This window comes from Alosa pseudoharengus, unplaced genomic scaffold (genome assembly GCF_046254945.1).
Source record: "Alosa pseudoharengus isolate Yale_2024_CS ecotype anadromous, Long Island Sound unplaced genomic scaffold, YU_APseudo_1.1 YU_APseudo_1.1_scf_3, whole genome shotgun sequence".
NCBI classification, from domain to species: Eukaryota; Metazoa; Chordata; class Actinopteri; order Clupeiformes; family Clupeidae; genus Alosa; species Alosa pseudoharengus.
The window spans coordinates 10,179,358-10,186,484 of record NW_027468718.1 but is presented as its reverse complement, the minus strand read 5'-3'; the positions used below and the strand labels follow the sequence as shown (position 1 = coordinate 10,186,484).

The 7,127-nt window shown below is 41.8% G+C and overlaps 1 pseudogene; it reads right to left on the bottom strand.

The window, feature by feature from the left end:
- Nucleotides 1-1,479: 1,479 nt before the first annotated feature.
- Nucleotides 1,480-3,324, bottom strand: LOC143099604 (heat shock 70 kDa protein-like; annotated as a pseudogene).
- Nucleotides 3,325-7,127: the final 3,803 nt, after the last annotated feature.

Here is a 7,127-nt window from a genome sequence, read left to right as displayed (position 1 = left end):
TTCTGCTGTGTGTCCACTAGGGGGGGCACTGCACCCATGTAATGTAAACAGGCCACAATATTATTTGGGGCGTATTCTGGGAAAGATAATAGTGAGACCACTGGTTTTGGTCTAGAGGTGAACAAAATAGCAACAGAAAATGTATTTTCTATTAAAATGGCGTATTTGTGTGAAAGATGGAAAGTATATACATCAGGAAATGTGCAGATATCCTGTTTAATCTGGCAGGAATAATCAAAAAGACAACCCGCAGTAACATAATTTAACCATATGCTCTAGGATAATTGTATTGTATGTGTTATAGGAACAGTGGGAAAATATAGATATGAATTCTATATGGAAAATATCACTTACAGCAGGTTATGAACGACGGAGACTAGGGGCCCTATTTTGGCGATCAGAAACGGATGGTCAGAGGCGTAAAGTTAAAGGCGTGACCAGTCCACATTGGCTAATTCAATGGTGCGATTATGTGGTCAAACATCGGGCAATTGGCGCAAAATGGTTGTTCTTTCTTAATCAGTAATGGGAGTGTTTTGGCGTCTTCAGCTGTGCTTTATGTGCCTTTAGCTATAGACCAGGTTTTTCTTTATCAGTGGCGTAATGATTTTTAGAGGGTGTAAGATAGGGATTTTTGGTTCATGCGCCAGACCACACCTTATGTTGCTAATTACCATACTCCTGGGCGCAGGGTTTAATAGGAGAGAAGCGCATGGTGAAAATCAACACATTATTGAGTGTAAGATAAGAATAAGCTTTGCGTCAAGATTTGTGCCACCTTGTGCTGGGGGCATGATATGGACTAAATTAGGATTGATGCCATATCAGCAGCTGTGGCTATTTCATGGCAATACTGATTCATAGGTGATGGGGTAAAGGGGGAAAATGTCAGGGGAATTTACAGCTGATCGTCATCTCACTCAAGGTGGAGTTCTAGAGTAGAAAATGACCTTCAGAAATGACTTTCAAATGGTGCTCATTCTCTCACACACTAACACATGTACACACACACAGACCTTCACATAGTATTTTAATGTTACATGTTAAACGCTTTCATATTCAAAATGTTTATTAAAAGAGAATTCTGGTGGTTTTTTTTACAAAGATCTCTGTGTCTCGAGGTCGCAGTGTGACAGTCACACCAAATACAGTATGGAAATATGAAATACAAAATAAAAGAGAGAGAATAGGCTTTACAGTATAAAGTTTGTCAAGTACACAGTGTAAAACTGAAACATGAAATAAACTAATCACCTTGGCGTATGGAATTATGAAGCCATAAAAGAAATCAAATTTCTTATAAAATAACCTGATGACAACACAGGGCAACTCCTAGTAGACAAATGTGAACTGCATTTAGAGTGGGAACTGAAGATTTAACTAATGTTTAATAAGCTGCATGTGTGGAGATCATGGCATTCAAATAAATTGCTAAAGCATACAGTACAGGCTAAATAACAATACATATGGCTGTTCTAATAGCATTTTAAAGTTTTGAACAAATCTGATAAATTGTAAATTAAAGGTGCTCTAAGCGATGCTGGGTAACGTCACTTCTGTTGACTTTTAAACAAAACAGAGAGCTAGCTCGCTACGCAACACAACAGCCCTGAATACTCCTGAATCTGTGTCTCTCTCCACTCCAGACATTGTCATTCTTCCCCTGGTTCAACCTGTCTTTGTCATTTGCGATGGTTATATTGATCTTTCTGCCAGTTGTTTTGACCTTTGCTGAAACATATCCAATTCCGTTAGCCTCAATGTCAAAGGTGATCTCAATCTCGGGGACACCGTGTGTGGCCGGGGGGATCCCTGTTAGCACAAACATGTCCAGCAGGTTGTTGTCCATGGTCTTGGCACTTTCTCCTTCATACACCTGGATCAGGACCTCAGACTTGTTGTCTGAGTAGGCGGTGAAGGTCTTGGTCCGTTTGAATGGCAAATGGGTGCTGCGGGTGATGAGGGTGGTCATAACTCCTCCAGCCACCTTAATGCCCAAGGAACATGGGAGCACATCCACCAGCACTATGTCCTGGATGTTCTTAGACGTGTCTCCGTTGACAATGGCAGCCTGCACTGCAGCGCGGTAGGCCACTGCCTCGTCAGGATTGATGCTCCTGACCAGGTCCTTTCCACTGAAGAAATCCTGCAATCCTGCATCCTGATGTCATGGATCTGTGACTTGTCCAACTTGGCATCTCTCAGGGCTTTTTCTACAGGATCAAGTGTTCTCCTGAACAGGTCAGCGTTCATCTCCTCAAATCGATCTCTGGTGATGGAGGTGTAGAAATCAATGCCTTCATAAAGACAGTCGATTTCAATTCTGGCGTGGGAGCTGGTGGACAGCGTTCTCTTGGTCATCTCACATGCTGTGCGCAGCCTTATCAGTGCCCTCTTGTTCTGGCTGAGGTCTTTCTGAAATTTCCTCTCACACTCTCTCACGAAGTGATCCACCATGCGATTATCAAAGTCAGCCCCACCCAGGTGAGCGTCTCCAGCTGTGCCTATTACTTGATAAAGACCATCTTTAATGGTAAGGATGGAGACATTACAAGTGCCAGCGCCCAGGTCAAAGATGAGGACATGACATTCAGCAGTCTTGGGATTATTCAGCCCATAAGCAATAGCTGCAGCTGTGGACCCGTTGACGATCCTCGGCACGTTCAGTCCAGCCAGCAACGCAGCGTCCCTGATGGCCTGGCGCTGGGAGTAGCTGTAGTGGGCAGGAACAGAGATGACGGCATTGGCTACTTCCTGTCCCAGATAGGCCTCAGCAATCTCCTTCATCTTGGCCAGGATCATGGAGGAGATCTCTTCCGGGTCAAATGTTTTTGTCTCACCTCTGTACTTCACTTGAACTTTGGGCTTTCTTCCATCACAAATGACGTCAAATGGCCAGTGTTTTCTACCAGACTGCACGTTACTATCAAACTTTCCTCCAATCAGATGCAGGGCATCAAAGATGGTGTTGTCGGGATTCCTGGTCACCTGACCTTTTGCAGCATCGCCAATCAGTCTCTCTGTGTCTGTGAAGGCCACATAGCTGGGGGTGGTTCTGTTGCCATGGTCGTTGGTGATGATCTCCACTTTTCCGCGTTGGAACACCCCCACACAGGAGTAGGTGGTACCCAGGTCAATACCAATTGAAATAGCTTTTGCTGATGACATCCTGCTTTCTGCACACACATACACACAGAAAAAAACAGAAACAACTGTCATTATGAAGCTATTATGGACCACTATGCAGTATCTATGAAATCTGTTAGAGTGAGTGCCTGTCTGTCTGTCTGTGTATTGTGTGTACTTGTGACCTAATGTAATATATAATGAAGTGATTATAAAATATGATTTGTATATTTGGTAGGCTACACAATGGATTGAAAATGCAATGGCAGTTTGGTGTCCTGGTCAGCTAAATCAAATAGTCCTGACTGAAAAAAAAAGATTACATCTGAATGTATCTAACATAATTTTACCTAATTTTGACACAAAATGTGTAAATGAGAGAGCATTTGTGTATTTTATGAGCAAAGCACAGTGCAAGCGTCATTTTGCCGTTTTGCTGATTGGCCACTACTGTGTGTGCCGCGGTCGAAATTGAAGTCCCATGCGCCCCACTTCCATCAAACATTGCGACTACAGATGTGTCAATGAACGAACATAGGCGTAGTCTGGCGCTTGATCTAAAAATCAGTATCTTACACCCTCTAAAAAGCATTACTCCATTGACCAAGAAAAACCTAGTGTTAGGGCCAATTTAAGCTTAAGTTTATTTTATTGAAATTTACCTCCCCCTGCTGGCACTTTTACTTGCTTTATGACACCACCAGGAACTCCTATATATGGACACAGGAAGTGAGGCCTGGCAGGTGAACGCATTAGTGAAGAAGCGCTAGACACAGTTGGGAGTGATTTAGGGCTGTATTTTCGGTCACCAGCGCATGGCGTAAAGTTCGTTATTCACCGGCGCAAAGTTGATTTCGTTATTTTGCACCTTTATTTTTTAAGCATTGCGCCCAGGGGTGTGGCAATTAACAACCTAGGGAGGGACCTGGCGCATTGTCTAAAAATCGCTATCATACACCACCTAAACCTGGTCAGAAGTCAATGGCGAGTTGTTCATATGCTATTTTAAGAGCGCATGTCAACAGTCATATTGGCAGGTGCACGCACCATCCTTCTATCATTCATGAACGCACACCAGCGCACGTCCATGCAAAGCATTACAAATTGCATGATTACAATGGTAAACATAATTAGAATAAAGATATTACGAAATACTGTACATTTCATGATGAGTAGTTATTCACCATCATTTGCAAATTGGTAATGACGGTTAAAAGTTATTAGGGGAGAGGCGAGAGACAGGTATGGAGCACAGCTGAAGACGCACTGTCACGAGATATAAGCAACTCCTCTGCAGGATAAATGTTGTTTTATTCAGTCATTTGAGCAACATTAGGGTAAGTGTTGCTTTTTCCAGCCTATGTTTTCGATGGTAACCTATTGTCAGTCAATAGTGAAAGTAACTGCATATAACTGTCTTGTCGTTGACTGACTCCTTGGTGAAGTTAGTTTCACTTTGCCAATGAGTTCAAATAATAGACGAGTGCAAATGCGTGAAGGCTATGCTAGGTTTTAGTAAAGCATGGTTTAAGAATGACTATTCCATACGGTCTCGCAAGCAGCCTCCTTCAAATGCGCCGTTGAATGCCAAAATACCGATGCATTTATTTGACATATCGCGCGTTGCGCCGTTAAAGGGAATGACAGATGTCATTCTCATTGGTTTAAAATGATGTTACGCCCCAAACACACCCATATGACTGATTAAAAGACCTAGGAACACCTTGTTACGCCATGCGCTCCACTTTTGAGAACGAAACCCCTCCCAATGTGAACTGGACATCCTACTAAATTTGAATAGACTTTTGACGAGTGACGATGCACTTTAGAATGTCATGATAGGGCCCATAGTTTTTTGACCACGACCACGAACATAGACTAAGAACTCACGAACTACAGTAACCACATACAAAACAACATTGAAGCTTTTCGTTTACATTTACATTGATACACGCATACATCTTTGGATTATTTAGGTTGTATTTAGAAGGATAGAAGATCCTATTTTTGTTGGAATTAGAATCTTTAAGTTTGTTTGAACGTGCGTCCGAAATCCCCCCCGGCCTGGCTCGCGCGGCGGCTTGATAAAGAAGGTGAGACAATTTGCCAAAATACCTAGTCTATAGCGGAAAGCAAATGTAAAGCAAAGCAGTGAAGAGGCACTGTCACAAGATGTAAGCAGCCCTAACAACAAGTCCAAGGCAACTCATTTTCAGGATGAATAAGCTATCCGCAGGATTTTTATTCAGTCATTCAAACATTATTTGGGTAAAGTTTTCCTTTTTTTTAGGCAATGTTTACTATTGTAACCCCTTGTGAGTCAATAGTGAAAGTAAATAACATAGATCTGTTTGTCATTGCCTATGAGACCTGTGAAATTAGTTTCAGTTCAGTTTGCCTATAAGTTCAAATAATAGGCGAGTGCACAGTGCATGTAGGCTATACTCTGCTGGTCACACACAGGTGTTTATAAATCAAGTACTAGTGCTGACTGTCAAAATACCGACATGCTGTTTGATGTTGTGCTGCTGGCTCTTGATAGATGAGAGAATGACAGATGTCATTATCATCAAACACACCCATGGCTGATTAAGAACTTGGCTTTAAATGCCAGCTTTATGAACTGCATGTCTTCTGGTTCGTTTGAGGGGGCTTCCTGTATATCACAGGCCTGCACCTATTAGAATATAGGTTGGTACATTTTACAATATGTTTGTCATGTTAAGATGCTATCCCCTTTCATGATACCTTCTCTGTAATAAACAAATGTAAATGTAAACAAATGTAAATCTTTTCAACTGTTTTATCTGTTTCTTTCTCCTTTTAGTCAATATTGATTATTTTTTATAAAATTATAATAATTACAGAGGGTGAACAGCCAACTGCTCAGAGAAACTAGGCTGATTATTGATCATAACACTCCTGTTTGAGTTGTGCTACAGTATTTTAATGCCTTTGAAAGGGAAACACGCACACACACACACACTCAGATGTCACTCACCGAGCAGCTAAAATGCTGAAGGAATCTCCATGCTGTGCTGATGCTGACTGACTCTGAGCTCTGTGAGCGTCTGCTATTAATCTCTCCATTTCCTGTGTTCTCACCTCATATGGCCAATCAGAAGAGGTCTGACATCTGACATAGCGTACATGGGCGGAGAAAAAACAGAAAGAGAGAGGGAGTGTGTGTGATGGCATGAGTAGGGGAGGGGGGCTATGGTGTGTGTGTGTGGGGATGAGGAGTGTGGGGGGGGGGGGCTATGAGTGTGTGTGTGGGGATGAGGAGAGGGAGGGGGATATGAATGTGTGTGTGGGGATGAGGAGAAGGGGGGGGGCTTTTAGTGTATGTGAGGGGGGCTATGGATATGAGCAGACATGGGCAGTATTTTAATTATATGTATTTTAAATACGTATTTAATTACTTTAGCATATTTTGTAATTTGTATTTTGCAGGATTGGAACCAGTCTAATGTAGTTTGTAACAAAATACTTTGAGGGATTGTGTTTAGAGTATTTCAAATACTTAAATACTTTCATTCTTTCTGTCGTTTTTCTCTAATAAGCCAACATTTCATCACTCAGTTAAATATATTAACCGTTACAATAAGCTATGCTTATCATAATCAGGGAGCCAAAGGCCAGAACCTTGTTTTGTTGGTTAAAGTTTTTTTTTTCTTTGCTGTTTCTTGTTGCCTAGGGGTTACTCCATAAGAATAGGGTGGGTGCCGATGATATCCCTAGGGCAATTCCCTATATTCAGCTCTAAAGTTGGCCTAAGTAGCAATTTGTCCATAGAAATATTAATTTCATTACCCTTTTAGAAGGACAGCGTAAAATGTAAACCCATTTTTCCTTTTTCTTGCAGTAGTTTGTACATTGTGACCAACGTAAGTGTTAGATACAACTTTTCTCTTTTACGATCCCCTCTGGACATGTCTGAAGTTGGAAAAAATGAAAAGAAAAGTCAACTGAGGGAGCCAAAATGGTCAACATGGGTTGTA